General features: G+C 42.8%; 1 protein-coding gene across 4 annotated transcripts in view; it reads left to right on the top strand.

Annotated features, from left to right (window-relative positions):
• MYOM2 (myomesin 2) overlaps positions 1–15,143 on the top strand; it is a 178,365-nt gene that overhangs the window by 53,088 nt on the left and 110,134 nt on the right. For 3 of the 4 annotated variants that reach the window (XM_063606634.1, XM_008959672.6, XM_034965560.3), the window contains exon 2: positions 10,383–10,504. The exons of the other annotated variant lie outside the window; for it this stretch is intronic. The gene's annotated coding sequence lies outside the window, so the exon portion shown is untranslated. The remainder of the gene's footprint in view (positions 1–10,382; positions 10,505–15,143) is intronic. 4 annotated transcript variants of the gene reach the window in all.

The raw sequence follows: 15,143 nt of genomic DNA on the forward strand, positions 1-15,143 counted from the left end.
ACCACCGTGCCCAGCCTCTCAAAGCCTCCATCTCTTCATGTATAACATCACAATAATAATAGAATCTCCATTACAGAGTTATGGAAACGAAAATAAAATAACACAGGCACTAGGGTTAGAAATGCCTGTCAATTAGCAAGGGACAAATACCTGTGGATGATAGTTCAAAAGGGCCTAAGTGTTATTCAAATTCCCAGTAGCTGTTGTTAAAAAACACACATCTATATAGTGAATGTCAAAAATAAACCTTATATAGTTCAGAAATGTTTAAGAAAGAAAAAAACTGAATTTGAGAATTTAATGGAGGAAACAGAAAAGGAGTCTGAGAAGGTGCTACTATCTCCTCACCCTGTTTTCAAATGTTGGCTGGGATAGTTTTATAAGGAGACACACTCCTCACCTACACTTGGTTACCCAGTGGTACCATTTACATTCAGGAGGCTGGAAAAAAGAACTTGATTTTTCCTTTCTATTTACCCACTTTTTAGTATAAGAAGTTGGTTTCCCATCCCTCTCAGAAGGCAACGCATTCGATGAAATCGTGCTTTTATCCACATCTGGTTGATTCCTCGCAATTCTTATCCACATCTGGTTGATTCCTTGCAATTGTATCCACATCTGGTTGATTCCTTGCAATTGTATCCACATCTGGTTGATTCCTCGCAATTGTATCCACATCTGGTTGATTCCTCGCAATTCTTATCCACATCTGGTTGATTCCTCGCAATTGTATCCACATCTGGTTGATTCCTCGCAATTCTTATCCACATCTGGTTGATTCCTCGCAATTGTATCCACATCTGGTTGATTCCTCGCAATTCTTATCCACATCTGGTTGATTCCTTGCAATTGTATCCACATCTGGTTGATTCCTTGCAATTGTATCCACATCTGGTTGATTCCTCGCAACTGTATCCACATCTGGTTGATTCCTCGCAATTCTTATCCACATCTGGTTGATTCCTCGCAATTGTATCCACATCTGGTTGATTCCTCGCAATTCTTATCCACATCTGGTTGATTCCTTGCAATTGTATCCACATCTGGTTGATTCCTTGCAATTGTATCCACATCTGGTTGATTCCTCGCAATTGTATCCACATCTGGTTGATTCCTCGCAATTCTTATCCACATCTGGTTGATTCCTCGCAATTGTATCCACATCTGGTTGATTCCTCGCAATTCTTATCCACATCTGGTCGATTCCTTGCAATTGTATCCACATCTGGTTGATTCCTTGCAATTGTATCCACATCTGGTTGATTCCTCGCAATTGTATCCACATCTGGTTGATTCCTCGCAATTCTTATCCACATCTGGTTGATTCCTTGCAATTGTATCCACATCTGGTTGATTCCTTGCAATTGTATCCACATCTGGTTGATTCCTCGCAATTGTATCCACATCTGGTTGATTCCTCGCAATTGTATCCACATCTGGTTGATTCCTCGCAATTCTTATCCACATCTGGTTGATTCCTCGCAATTGTATCCACATCTGGTTGATTCCTCGCAATTGTATCCACATCTGGTTGATTCCTCGCAATTCTTATCCACATCTGGTTGATTCCTTGCAATTGTATCCACATCTGGTTGATTCCTTGCAATTGTATCCACATCTGGTTGATTCCTCGCAATTGTATCCACATCTGGTTGATTCCTCGCAATTGTATCCACATCTGGTTGATTCCTTGCAATTGTATCCACATCTGGTTGATTCCTCGCAATTGTATCCACATCTGGTTGATTCCTCGCAATTGTATCCACATCTGGTTGATTCCTCGCAATTCTTATCCACATCTGGTTGATTCCTCGCAATTGTATCCACATCTGGTTGATTCCTCGCAATTCTTATCCACATCTGGTCGATTCCTTGCAATTGTATCCACATCTGGTTGATTCCTTGCAATTGTATCCACATCTGGTTGATTCCTCGCAATTGTATCCACATCTGGTTGATTCCTCGCAATTCTTATCCACATCTGGTTGATTCCTCGCAATTCTTATCCACATCTGGTTGATTCCTCGCAATTGTATCCACATCTGGTTGATTCCTCGCAATTGTATCCACATCTGGTTGATTCCTCGCAATTGTATCCACATCTGGTTGATTCCTCGCAATTGTATCCACATCTGGTTGATTCCTCGCAATTCTTATCCACATCTGGTTGATTCCTCGCAATTGTATCCACATCTGGTTGATTCCTCGCAATTGTATCCACATCTGGTTGATTCCTCGCAATTGTATCCACATCTGGTTGATTCCTCGCAATTGTATCCACATCTGGTTGATTCCTCGCAATTCTTATCCACATCTGGTTGATTCCTCGCAATTGTATCCACATCTGGTTGATTCCTCGCAATTGTATCCACATCTGGTTGATTCCTCGCAATTGTATTCACATCTGGTTGATTCCTCGCAATTGTATCCACATCTGGTTGATTCCTCGCAATTCTTATCCACATCTGGTTGATTCCTCGCAATTGTATCCACATCTGGTTGATTCCTCGCAATTGTATCCACATCTGGTTGATTCCTCGCAATTGTATCCACATCTGGTTGATTCCTCGCAATTCTTATCCACATCTGGTTGATTCCTCGCAATTGTATCCACATCTGGTTGATTCCTCGCAATTGTATCCACATCTGGTTGATTCCTTGCAATTGTATCCACATCTGGTTGATTCCTCGCAATTGTATCCACATCTGGTTGATTCCTCGCAATTGTATCCACATCTGGTTGATTCCTCGCAATTGTATCCACATCTGGTTGATTCCTCGCAATTCTTATCCACATCTGGTTGATTCCTCGCAATTGTATCCACATCTGGTTGATTCCTCGCAATTGTATCCACATCTGGTTGATTCCTCGCAATTCTTATCCACATCTGGTTGATTCCTCGCAATTGTATCCACATCTGGTTGATTCCTCGCAATTGTATCCACATCTGGTTGATTCCTTGCAATTGTATCCACATCTGGTTGATTCCTTGCAATTGTATCCACATCTGGTTGATTCCTCGCAATTGTATCCACATCTGGTTGATTCCTCGCAATTGTATCCACATCTGGTTGATTCCTCGCAATTCTTATCCACATCTGGTTGATTCCTCGCAATTGTATCCACATCTGGTTGATTCCTCGCAATTGTATCCACATCTGGTTGATTCCTTGCAATTTTATCCTTTACTAGAATTGAATTTGTCCCATTTTCAATTCCACCTGTAGAGTTAGTTTATTTCTCCTTCTCTCCATATGGGACTGTTTATGGAATGTAACCTCGATGTTTCTGTTGCTCATTTGTATAAAAGTGCTTATAAGGTTAAGAATTTAACTTTCCTGAACCTCTAGAAGGAGGGTGGGGACATGACGCTCTTATAATTTCACCGACTGTTCTCTGCTCTTGTTTTTGGTCCGTGTTTTAAAAGATGATGTCTCACTCGCTGAGGTTTCCTGGCCTGCTCCCTTCCCCCATGTGGATCTGGTCACTGTCTATTTCCTGGCTCTGCTAAACCTGTCTTGCTCAGGCTTAATCCCACTCCCAGGAGTTGAACTTTGGCTTATGGTTCTGCCTTAGAAAGGACCCCCCCAGGTTCAGTTCCCGGGCTGAGCCACTGGCTGGGCACAGGGAGACTTGCGGCATTTGAAATGAGGCTCCTCAGAATCAACATGCGCTGTGAGTGTAAAATACACACCACGTTCATAGGTTTAGTGTGACGAAAGTAAGATTTTATTAGTAATTTTATGTGTGATGTAGTTGAAATGGTAATCTTTTGGATATATTGGGTCAAACAAAATAAATCATTAAAATTAAGTTGTAGGAATAAATTTTCCTCTTCAATAAGGTAGCTTTTCCAGGTTATATTTACATTGACCTCTCCAGGCATCTGGTGTGGTGGGAAAGCATCAGCCTGGGACTCCCATAAGTGGCTCAGGGTTTGGGGTTCTCCTGGTGATGCTGGGGGCTGCATGGAGATTTGAGCTTTGCACCCAGCTGCATCCTCGCCCTCAGGGAATGCCTCTTTGGGGTCCCTGGGGAGCTCACTGACTGGATTCCTCCCCTTCTTTCAGCCAGGTTTCATTTCTGACTCCCAAGTCAGGCTGTCACTTGAAAATATTTTTTGCGACTCACAGAGACTGTCAAGAAGAAGATTGTTGTCATATTCATTTTGCGGGATTTTATTATTTCCTTCTTTTTCAAGCTGATAGTCTTCAGTTCTTGTGTGTGTATGTGTGTGGTGTATTTGTGTGTGTTGTGTATTCATGTATGTGTGCATGCATGTTTCTGTTGTTTATTCATGTGTGCTTGCATGCATGATTGTGTGTGTTGTATATTCATGTGTGCATGCATGCATGTTTGTGTGTGTGTTGTGTATTTGTCTGTGCATGCATGCAAGTTTGTGTGTATAGTGTATTTGTGTGTCCATGCATGTGTATGTATGTTGTGTATTTGAGTGCATGCATTCAAGTTTGTGTGTTGTGTATTTGTGTGTGCATGCATGCATGTTCGTGTGGCATATTCATGTGTACATGCATGCATGTTTGTGCTGTGTATTTGTGTGTGCCTGCATGCGTGTGTGTTGTGTATTCATGTGTGTGCATGCATGGTTGTGTGTTTTGTGTTTGTGTGTGCATGCATGGATATTTGTGTGCTGTGTATTCACGTATGCATGCATGCATGTTTGTGTGTGTTGTGTATTCATGTGTGCGTGCATGCATGTTTGTGTGTTGTGTATTCGTGTGTGCATGCTGCATGTTTGTGTGTGTTGTGTATTCACGTGTGCGTGCATGCATGTGTGTGTGTGTGTTGTGTATTTGTGTGTGTGTGCATGCATGTTTGTGTGCATGTCAGGATTCTCCAGAAAAACAGGACCAACAGGATGTAAAACACAAAACCCAACATGAAAGGAGATTTATCTTAAGGAATAGGTCATGTAATTATGGAGGTGCTGGGTGGGCTGGAGACCCAGGGAAGAGTTGCCATTGAGTCTTCAAGCCGGCCCCTGGCAGAATCCTGGGAGGTCTGGCTTTTTGTCTGAAGGCCTTCAGCTGAGTGTGTGAGGCCATCCACACTGTGGAGGGCAATTTTTTTGACCCAAAGCCCATGGATGAAAATGCTAATCACACCTAAAAATGCCTTCATGACAATGTCAAGAATAATGATAATCAAAGATTTTGGTACAGTGGCCTAGCCAAGCTGACACATAAAAATTAACCATCACGATGTGCAGATATATATAATATATTCTGTGGAGGTAGATAATCTGTAGACAGATATCTCTGTCTTTATCTGTATCTTTTAATATTTTTATTGAGATAAAATATATTTACATAATTTATCATCTTTACCATTTTAAGTGTACAGTTCAGTGGTAATAAATACATTTATAGTCGTCTCTCTTTTCATCCACCCCTTTTCAGGTTTTCAAAACTTATTTTCATCGTAAGCATTGCTGTAAATAACTAGCTTGCCGTTACCTATACGTATGTTGTTGGTTGGATACCATTACTATGACTAGCTACAGCCAAATTAGGATTAATATAACTTTTTGTTAAACACTGCAAAAGATTATTGGTATAATATTATTTACATTTTAAATGTTCTTCTCTCTTCTGTAAAATGCTTCTGAATTTCTTCTTAAAGGAACAGCCATCTCTAGGTTTTTCCCATAGAAGGATGAAGACCGTTCTGACGGTGTGGCGCTCCCTCTAGTGGCTGAGAGTCGCTAGCTCACCGGCGAGGCTTCCCAAGGCCGGAGGGCGGCTTCTCAAAAGTTTGTTGCAGAGACGCCTCGTCACCCCTAACACCCTAGTATACAATCCAGGAGGCGAAAACTATTTTGATCATACGGATGAGACCGTGGCTGTATTAACAATGTGTGTGTAATCCACAGCGGTATAACGAAATTTGGAATATCTGCGTGACTCCAAACTGCTATTTTCCAAATGACCGATGCATGATGTTACAAAATCACAAATGGTAAAAGATCCCTTCAAAGTGCAAGAGGGGTGAAGATATTTTAATGTAACAGTGTGCAAAGTTCACTAGTGCAATCTCAGCTTCCAGATTGCGACGAATCTTTAAGAAATTAGATTTTTAGTGTAGTGAAAAATGCTATTCACAATTATCTAGAAAGACTACTAAAATTATTCTCTCTTCTTCAACTACACAGCTGCTTGACACAGGTTTTCTTCATGTATTTCAATCCAAAATGGAATCACAGCAGATTAAATGCAAAAGTACCTATCCAGCCATCTTTTCTGAAGCCAGACATTAAAGAGATTTGCAAAAAATATAAAAGACTTTCACTCTGCTTATTTTTTCTTTAAAAAATAGTTTCTTAAAAAAGTTATTTGTGTTAACCTATAACGGAATCATTATTATTATTTCAAAATGAGTTAATAACTAAATATTATAAAACATAAAATCTCTAATGTGGTCAATATAAGTAGATATAACCTACCTAAATACAAGTTTTTAAAAAAAATCAATAATTTTTAAGGGTGCATAGGGATCCTGAGACCAAAAGTTTGAGCTTTAATCTAAAGAAATAGTATTTGATCATGTGCAAATGATAATAATGTGTAACAGTGAATTTAAAAAACAAGATGATTTGAGTCATATGATTATACATGCTTATATATTGTTGATTTTCAAGAAATTAACATCGTTTCATTTGTACATCCAAAAAGGTAATCGTTGATGCTTACCTCTACTTTTTACAGTATTAACACAGGTTTCATTCCTGACTTCACCCCCATCTCTTAACTCAGTTTTTTATTTTCTTGGAAACATCCACATATAGAAATATTGGATGGGCACGCCTGTAATCCCAGCACTTTGAGAGGCTGAGGCAGGCAGATCACTTGAGGTCAGGAGTTCCAGACCAGCCTGGCCAACATAGCGAAACCCCCTCTGTACTAAAAATAGGAAAAGTGGCCGGGCACTGTAATCCCAGTATTTTGGGAGGCCGAGGTGGGTGGATCACGAGGTCAGGAGTTCGAGACCAGCCTGACCAATATGGTGAAACCCCATCTCTACTAAAAATACAAAGATTAGCCGAGCATGGTGGCACGCACCTATAATCCCAGCTACTCAGGAGGCTGAGGCAGGAGAATCGCTTGAACCCAGGAGGTGGAGGTTGCAGTGAGCCGAGATTGCACCACTGCACTCCAGCCTAGGTGACAGAGCAAGACTCTGTCTAAAAAAAAAAAAAAAAAAAAAAAAATTAACTGTGTGGTGGTGCATGACTATTATCCCAGCTACTTGGGAGGCTGAGGCTGAAGAACTGCTTGAACATAGGAGGCAGAGGGCACAGTGAGCCGAGATTCCACCATTGCATTCCAGCCTGGGTGACATGAGCGAGACCCTGTCTCAAATATATATATATATATATATATATATATATATATATATATATACACACACACACACACATATATACATATTTATTGAGTGTGTATTATCTGTCAGTTCCCAGGAACAGTTTTTAACAATAAAAAAAGAATGAGACAGTTTCTGCCTCTCCAGGTGTAGAAATCGACTGTCATTTATTTATGCTTTTGAAAATGATTTGCTCAAGTTTCTGAAATCATTTCTTAATTTAACTCAAGAAGTTCATCTTTTAATTTATGAAGAACTGAGTACTCTTAGGCCATAAGCACAAGCCTGTGCATTTTATATATAATTCAGCAAAATTAAAATTTTATGTAAAAAACTTCTCTATTAACTTAGGATAGTTTAACCTCTGATGTATTATCCGTGCATTTTTTCTCAGGGTCCTTTGCCAGTGGCGAAGTCTCTGATATGAAATGTTTAAAGGAAAGTGGCAATGAGAAGCCCACGGTTAGTGAGGCGATTCTGTGAAAACACTGCATGCCTACAGAAGAAAATAATCAAGTACAGCGCTCTTGGGGAAAACAGGCAAAACCTGAATCTTTACTCAGCTGTTAATTGATCTAGAAGGAAACATAATGGTCTTTTGGAGAAAAAAATATAATCGGAGGGAGCAACTGCCTTTCAATATTTCATTTTGTATGGAATATCTCCTAAATGCACATAGTTCTGCAAAATGTACAATATCAACGACTTCCGCACCTGGGCATTAGTTGCGTTGATGCTGCTGATTATATTAATAATTCGGGTGGCTGTAGGTGCATGCCTGTTGTCCTGCAGTGTTTATTAATCATTTCATTCTCACATGGTCCCAGCTTGGGTGACAAGTTGTATGGTTCCTAATTGTAGCAGGATCGTGGGATTTGGGGAAGAGCCAGATCTCAGAGACGCCTTTGTCTAGCTCCTCCATTTTCACCCCCTTTCATTTATTTAGTGCCTCGTGCGATGTCACACAGCTAGTGAGTGCGGCTGGCGAGGACGCAGGCTTGGTCGTGGCAACCGCGTGGCACCAACCAGCGCCGAAGGGGCTGGGGGCTGAGTGCAGACCCCGAAGAAGGACTGGCTCCTCGGTGCTGATGGCTGTCCTTCTAAACCAGAGGGGAGTCCAAAAGCTTCACTGCAGGAGGAAGGCAGTGAGTGTTAGCCCTGACCTGCGCTGAGCCCTGAGAAGAAAGCTTCCTTCGCCCGTGTCCTCCTGCTGGCTGAGTCAGCCAGGACCCTGCTGTGCGAGGTCCATATGGGGCAGGTGCAGCTGCCAACACGGCCAAACTGAAGGTTCGCTCGCACCAGGACCAGTCGTGGGTGAACTCTTTGCACGCTCTTGACATCAGGTAGCACAGAATCTGGCCTCCTGGGGAAACAGTTGCTGCTGCTATTTGTGGTGGTGTTTGCAGCCTTGCCCTAACTGAGCTCCCAGCTATGGGCAGATACTGTCTCCTTCCAGTCCCAGGATCCTCCTATTCCAGTCCATGTTTACCCAGGAATGAGGCCTCCAGGACACAACGGTGAAGAGAAATATTAATGACGGGACACTGGATCTTGTGACCATTTCTGACTTCCATGTGTTTAAAACGCTTTTGACCTGAGAAACTGGTTTTGGATGTGTCCCCACCAGCCTCACACTGAGCCTGACTGGCAGTGCAGAAGTTGGGAGTATCAGCTACCTGAGGGGGGATCTGGCTCGGTCACATGCAGAACTGGACTCTGGCCCTACCTGGGCCTCCACCTGGGCCTGCACCTGGGCTCTGGCCCCACCTGGGCCTGCACCTGGCTTTCTGCATCCCCTTCCTCTCCTGGAGGCAACATCACAAAGCTTAGACATTGAGATATTTGAATTTTAGTCCAAACCCTTTAAATGCAATGTGACCCCTGCTTTTTGGTTTTGGTTTTTAAACCTGTCTGGGCCTGATTTCCACATTTGCAGGGTGAAGTGAGCGGTTGGGGGTGATGATTTCCTCTGCTCTGCCCAGGTCTGGGATGTCTCTGGGGCTGGCATCCACCTTATCTTGGTCTCTGCCCTCCTGGCCCGCTCTGGAGCCCTGGAGCACGCGATTCACCTCCTGCTCATCACAAGACAGGGTGGCCCCTGACAGTGAATGGCTGTTACGCCTGACATCTATGTTTGTTTTATTACAAGCGCTCTTCTTATGAACACACGGCTTGATTGCATTGTTTGAGATTGCTAAGCCTTCAAGCTCTTTCAGAACGGAATCCTCCCTGGGGACAGCTCGGTGCCCTCTGGGTCCCGTTTCCTGGATCCCGTTCTGAGCCGGGCAGCTGGTCGCCCTGTTCGTGTGCGTTAAGGCTCCCTTCCCCAGCAGAATCATTCAGGATTGAAACGATAGCATATTGGAACTTAGAGAGGATCATCTAATCCCACGCTCACCTTACAGATGAGGAAGCCAGGGGTCGCCGGTAGGTGAAGAGATTTTCCATGGGGCACGAAACTTCAACAACAGATTAGCAAACAGAAAACTAGGCCCAGCGCCAGTGCCCTTGACAACGGGCTCAGGGCAATTTGGCGAGACGGAGCCTGGCCCAGCCTTGGTGTGATTACAGAATGCCATTTGGAGATAAACTCCCCAATAGCTGGAGGCCACATGCCACCGCCTCTGAAGATAGAAACCCATCAACAGTCGCTACAGGATGAAAGCCATGCCTTCCCACTGAACGAAAATGTATTTATTGAGCTTCTACCACGTGCATGGCACTGTTTCAGTCAGAGCGAATGTGCAAATCTAGACCAGTCGTCATCGAGGCACAAACTTTCGGTCACCTGGGCCGGATACTTCAGGAGAAAGGCCTCCTGTCTTGCAGTGCTAACTCAGCAGACCGGCAGTTTTCACAGCTTTAGAACACAGCCAGGAGGATTGCATTAAGAATGACATTATAACCCTGAATTTTATAAAGATGTAGGAAATTGTGGTTACCTAGACACATGATAAATGACCGAAGTCTCGTACTTTCCTCTCCTTGTGTGCATTAGGTCTTTGTGGACTCAATGGGAACTGAGAACATTTCCATCCGTACCACGTCCAGACGAACCTTGCTGGTCGGAGAGGAAACTTCTGACCACCCCGAGCTGAGCTTTGTGTTCCTCAGGCCCCGGTGTGTAGTCATGGCACCCCCTATGTCCCCGTGGATGGATACCAGGGGTATCATGCAAGCAGATGCTCGTATGATATCTGCCAGGCACGTAGCCATGGCTTGCTGCCAGGTCTCCTAGGATATGTTTTGATTAACAAAATATGGAAAACTTTGCACCGTATTATAGAGATGCTGAGTAATGCCCAACTTCCAAGCAATCTAATTCCCTTACTGTTTGGGAAGAATATCGGTTTTATCACCACTAAATGTCTTGTTGCGATTACAGGAGGCAAGTTAGCTAGTTTATTTGGTTGGTTTGTTTAGTAAGCAAGTATTTTTAGTGTATTTTGTGTGCTGGGCTTTGAATGAAGTCCTGGGACCTCCCTGGTCAGAGGAACCCCCAGTGCTCATGGTCCAGTGGGTGACACAGGCTGGCCAGACATCCCTGCCATGAACCACGCTGCAGACATAAAGGAGGGCTCTGCAGGAGAGAAACCCAGCTCTTAGCGAATCTGCCACAGGGGAGCCTTACCTTGACTGGGGTCAGAAAAGGCATCGGAAATATCAGGGCTTCTGCTGAAGTTTGTACAGGGAGCAGGACCGTGGAATCCGAAAGATGGGAAAGAGCCTTTGCCTGGCGGGGGGCTGGCGGAGCAAGGAGCTTAGCTCCACTGACATGCAGAGTGTCGTGAAGACTCGGGTGGGGGCCAGGCCACACAGGGCTTCACATGGTACGTCTGCTGCTTGTTAAAACACGAGTGGCTTTCAGGGGTGTGTGGGTGATGTGCTCTGATCTGCACTCTGAGACATTCTTTTGGGCCTTAGCCTGGGGGATAAGCATGGGTGTGGGGAGCACAGGACCTCAGCCTTAGCCTAGGGATGAGTGTGGGTATGGGGGTGCAGGGCCTCAGCCTTATCCTGGGGGATAAGTGGGAGTGGGGGGACTGCAGGCTGTCACAGGACCCGAACGAGGCACTGTCAAGTGTGGACGAGTTGGGTGGCAGTGGAGGCTGAGCAAGGTGCATAGTTGTGAGGGGTATTTAGGAGGGAAAATTTTAAAGCTGTGTGGGCCTCAGGGAGGTATCAAAGGTTTCTGGCATGAGCTATTCATGGGTATAAAATACTGGACAAAGAGATCAGGTGGGCTCCTGAGTTTAGTTTTTGACCTGTTGAGTTTAAGTTTCCATTTTATCATTCAAAAGGAGTTGTGAAGGACAGCTCAAGGTGAGTGCAGCCTCCCTCTGGAAGCCATCAGGGAGGTGAGAGTAATTAAAGCCATTCCTACACAGCATGTGTTTGGGTCGCCTAGGAAGGAGCAGGGGATTAGACAGGAAGAGTGAATTGAGAAGTGCGTGGGAACAACTTCCATACTTAATGGTGGGCTGAAGGAGACAGAGCCAGCCGAGGGTGGAAGAAGAAAACAGGCAGAGAAAGAAAACGGGAAGAGTGTGGCACGACGGAGGCTGAGGGAACCGTGCTTCAGGAAGGGGTGCGGGTCAAGTGGACCAACTAGCGGGGAGAGGTCAGGTAACCTGAGAGCTGATAATGTCCTGTGGATTTGGTGACACAGAGGTCATTGGTGGCTTAGAGCTATTTTGGTTAGTGATGTGATATGAGTGGAAGGGAGGTTGGAATAGGGTTAGTGGAAAGTGAAGAAATGGAAAAAATGTGACTATACAGAACTCTTTCAAGAACACTGTCTGTGAAAGAGAGAGCAGCAGCTGGAGGAGAAAGTGGGTCTGAGAAAGGATTTTTATTGTTTGTTGTTTTTAAGTTTAGAAGAGAACTGAAAAATGTTCCAATAATGATGGGAAAGGACCCAATTGAGCAACAGAGCTGCAGTCGTGGGGGACATAGGTGTTAGGGACTGACCGTATCCCCATCCTAAGCACCATGAAGGAGTGGGATCCACAGCTCAGGGATGTCGGCCTCAGGGAGAGAAGGTAGTTGGGATAATGGGAAGTTGATGGAGCTCCTATGTTTGGCTTTAGTTGACTTTGTGGATTAGGAGAGGAAGTTATTTGCATAAAGTAAGAGTGAGTGATTTTTGATTGAAACCTAGACATTTTGGGTATTATGTTAAGAGACTCTGGGTCTTATATATATTATATTTTAATGGGCAACATACTGGCGTAGGAAAGAGGTGCTGTGTTATTACTGCAGAAGCATGATCAGGTGGGCTGGAAGTCCAGATTCCCTGATCAGAGGTGTGTGTGTGGCAGGGACACCTTCCTTCTGCTTCTAAGTGTCCACTGATACCACCCGGGCTGCGTCGCTTTCGTTTTTGAAAGAACCTTTTTTTTTTCTTTTTTTTTTTTTTGCTGGGTATAGGATTCTAGGTTGACGGTCTTTTCTTTGAGCACTTAAAAATACTGTGTCACTGTCTTCCTGTTTGCATCATTTCTGATTGATGAGAAGTCTGATGTCATTCTTATCTTTGCTTCTCTATACATACACTATGTTTCTTTTTCTCGCCCTGTTTTAAGGTTTCCTTTAATCACTGGCTTTAAGCAACTTGATTATTATGTGACTTGGTGTAGTTTTGTTTATGTTTCTTGAGCTTGATGTTTGTTGAGCCTCTTGTGCCTGCACAGTCATACTTTTCAGAAAATTTAGAAAAAATGTGGACATTATTTTTTCAACTATTTTCTTTTGTCTGACTTCTTTCTTTGGGGACACTACATGTATATTTGTCTGCTTCATGTTTTCCTCAATGCTCTTTTCATTCATTCGGTGTTTTTTTCTCTTACTATTTTATTTTTTATTTATTTTCATTAGTTGATAAAATAAAATAGTAAGAGAAAAAACACTGAATGAATAAAAAATAAAAACACTTTTATTTTCTATTTTTAAGCTCAAGGGTTATCTTGGATATCGTCAGTCTTTTCTTCTGCAATAACATGCTATCGATCCCACCAGTGCATTAAAAAATTCTCAGGCATTATATTTCTCATCTCAAAAAGTTTGATTTGGGTCTTTTTAATATCTTCTGTGTCTTTATTTAGTATGTTCAATCTATTCTATGTCTTTTTGAGGGCATGGGACATAGTTATAACTGTTTTATTGTCTTTGTTTACTAATTTTATGGGCATGTTACTATTAATTTTCTCATTATATGTTGCGTTTTTCTGGTATGTTTAATTGAATGTCAGATATTGTGAAGTTCAACTTCTTGGTTGCTGGATATTTTTGTATTCCAGAAATATTTTTGAGCTTTACTCTGTAATACAGTGAAGGGTTTTTTTTTTTTTTCCAACAGTTTGATTATTTCAAAGCTTGCTTTTAAGTTTTTTAGTTGACATGAGATCAGCCTTGAACACAGGGCTGGTTTTGATCCACTACTGAGTCCATGCCCTTTTGATTATTTTTCAGATATTCCATGAATTTTGAGGTTTTCCTTTCCAGACACTGTGTGAGCTGGGATTATTCCACGCAAGGGAATGTGATCCACAGCATGGGGGTCATATTGGCCTTAGGGAGAAAGGAGAGACAGGAAATTTTATGAAAACTGTCAAGTTCTTAACTTCATTAGTTGTATTTTTCAGTTCTAGAATTTCTATTTGTGTTTTAATGTTTTCAGAAACACATTCTAGGAGAAAATCTAGATGACTTTGTGTATGGCAATGACTTTTTAGATATAACATGAAAGACACAATTGATGAAATAAGTAACTGATAAGCCAGACATCAATAAAATTAAATATATCTGCTCTATAAAAGACATGATCAGGAGAATGGGAAGGCAAGCCACAGACTGGAAGAAAATACTTGCAAATATACATCTAATAAAGTACGGCTGCCCGAAGAACTCTTAAATCTCAACAATGAGAAAAGAAACAACCCAATGAAAAAAATGGGCAAAAGGCCTGGACAGACAACTCACCAAAGAATACACACCATTGGCAAATGGAGAGTCTCCCTCGTTTAACATGGCCCCATCTTTCTTGGGGGTCCTAAACGCCAACTCAAGAGCACCAGAAACCCACCAGTAGCTCCTCTTTGCTTTCTCACCACTTTTTGACTTCTGCTCATGGAGTGATTTGAGGTGAAACCTGGTGCTGAGAAGTGGGCTCTGATCTTTGAGCCTCCCCTCTCTTCAGGATCTTCGCCTTTCAAATCCTGGATGCATTGTCAGGCCCAGTCTCCAATTCTTATCTCTCCAGCTTCACAGTATTGCAGGAAGCTCTGCTGTTTCCCCTGCTTCTCAACAGCGGCACTCTTTCCTCTTCCTTACCTTCAACCCAGCCACAAATCGGCAACAGCCCAGAGATAGAAAGTGATGTGCAGAGAGAGTGCGCACTTCAGGAAGCACAATTCTCACTAGGACTGGGCCTCAAACCACTGGCTGCTCTCACAGCTCTCTTGTGTATCATCTGTCTGTCTGTGTATCCTGTCTATCTATCTATCTATCTATCACCTATTGATCTATTTCCATCATTGATCTATGTCTATCTTTCATCGCTATCATCACTCTATCACTTTATCATATATTATCTATTTACCTATCATCTATCTTTCTATCACTCTATCATCTGTCTATTATCTATCACGTAACTCATATACCATCAATCTCTTTATCAATCAATCTGTCTATCTAACCTATCATCATCATCATCTATCTGTCTATTCATCTGCCCATCAGCTTATATGTCCATTCACTT

The sequence above is a fragment of the Pan paniscus genome, chromosome 7, assembly GCF_029289425.2.
Source record: "Pan paniscus chromosome 7, NHGRI_mPanPan1-v2.0_pri, whole genome shotgun sequence".
Classification (NCBI taxonomy): domain Eukaryota; kingdom Metazoa; phylum Chordata; class Mammalia; order Primates; family Hominidae; genus Pan; species Pan paniscus.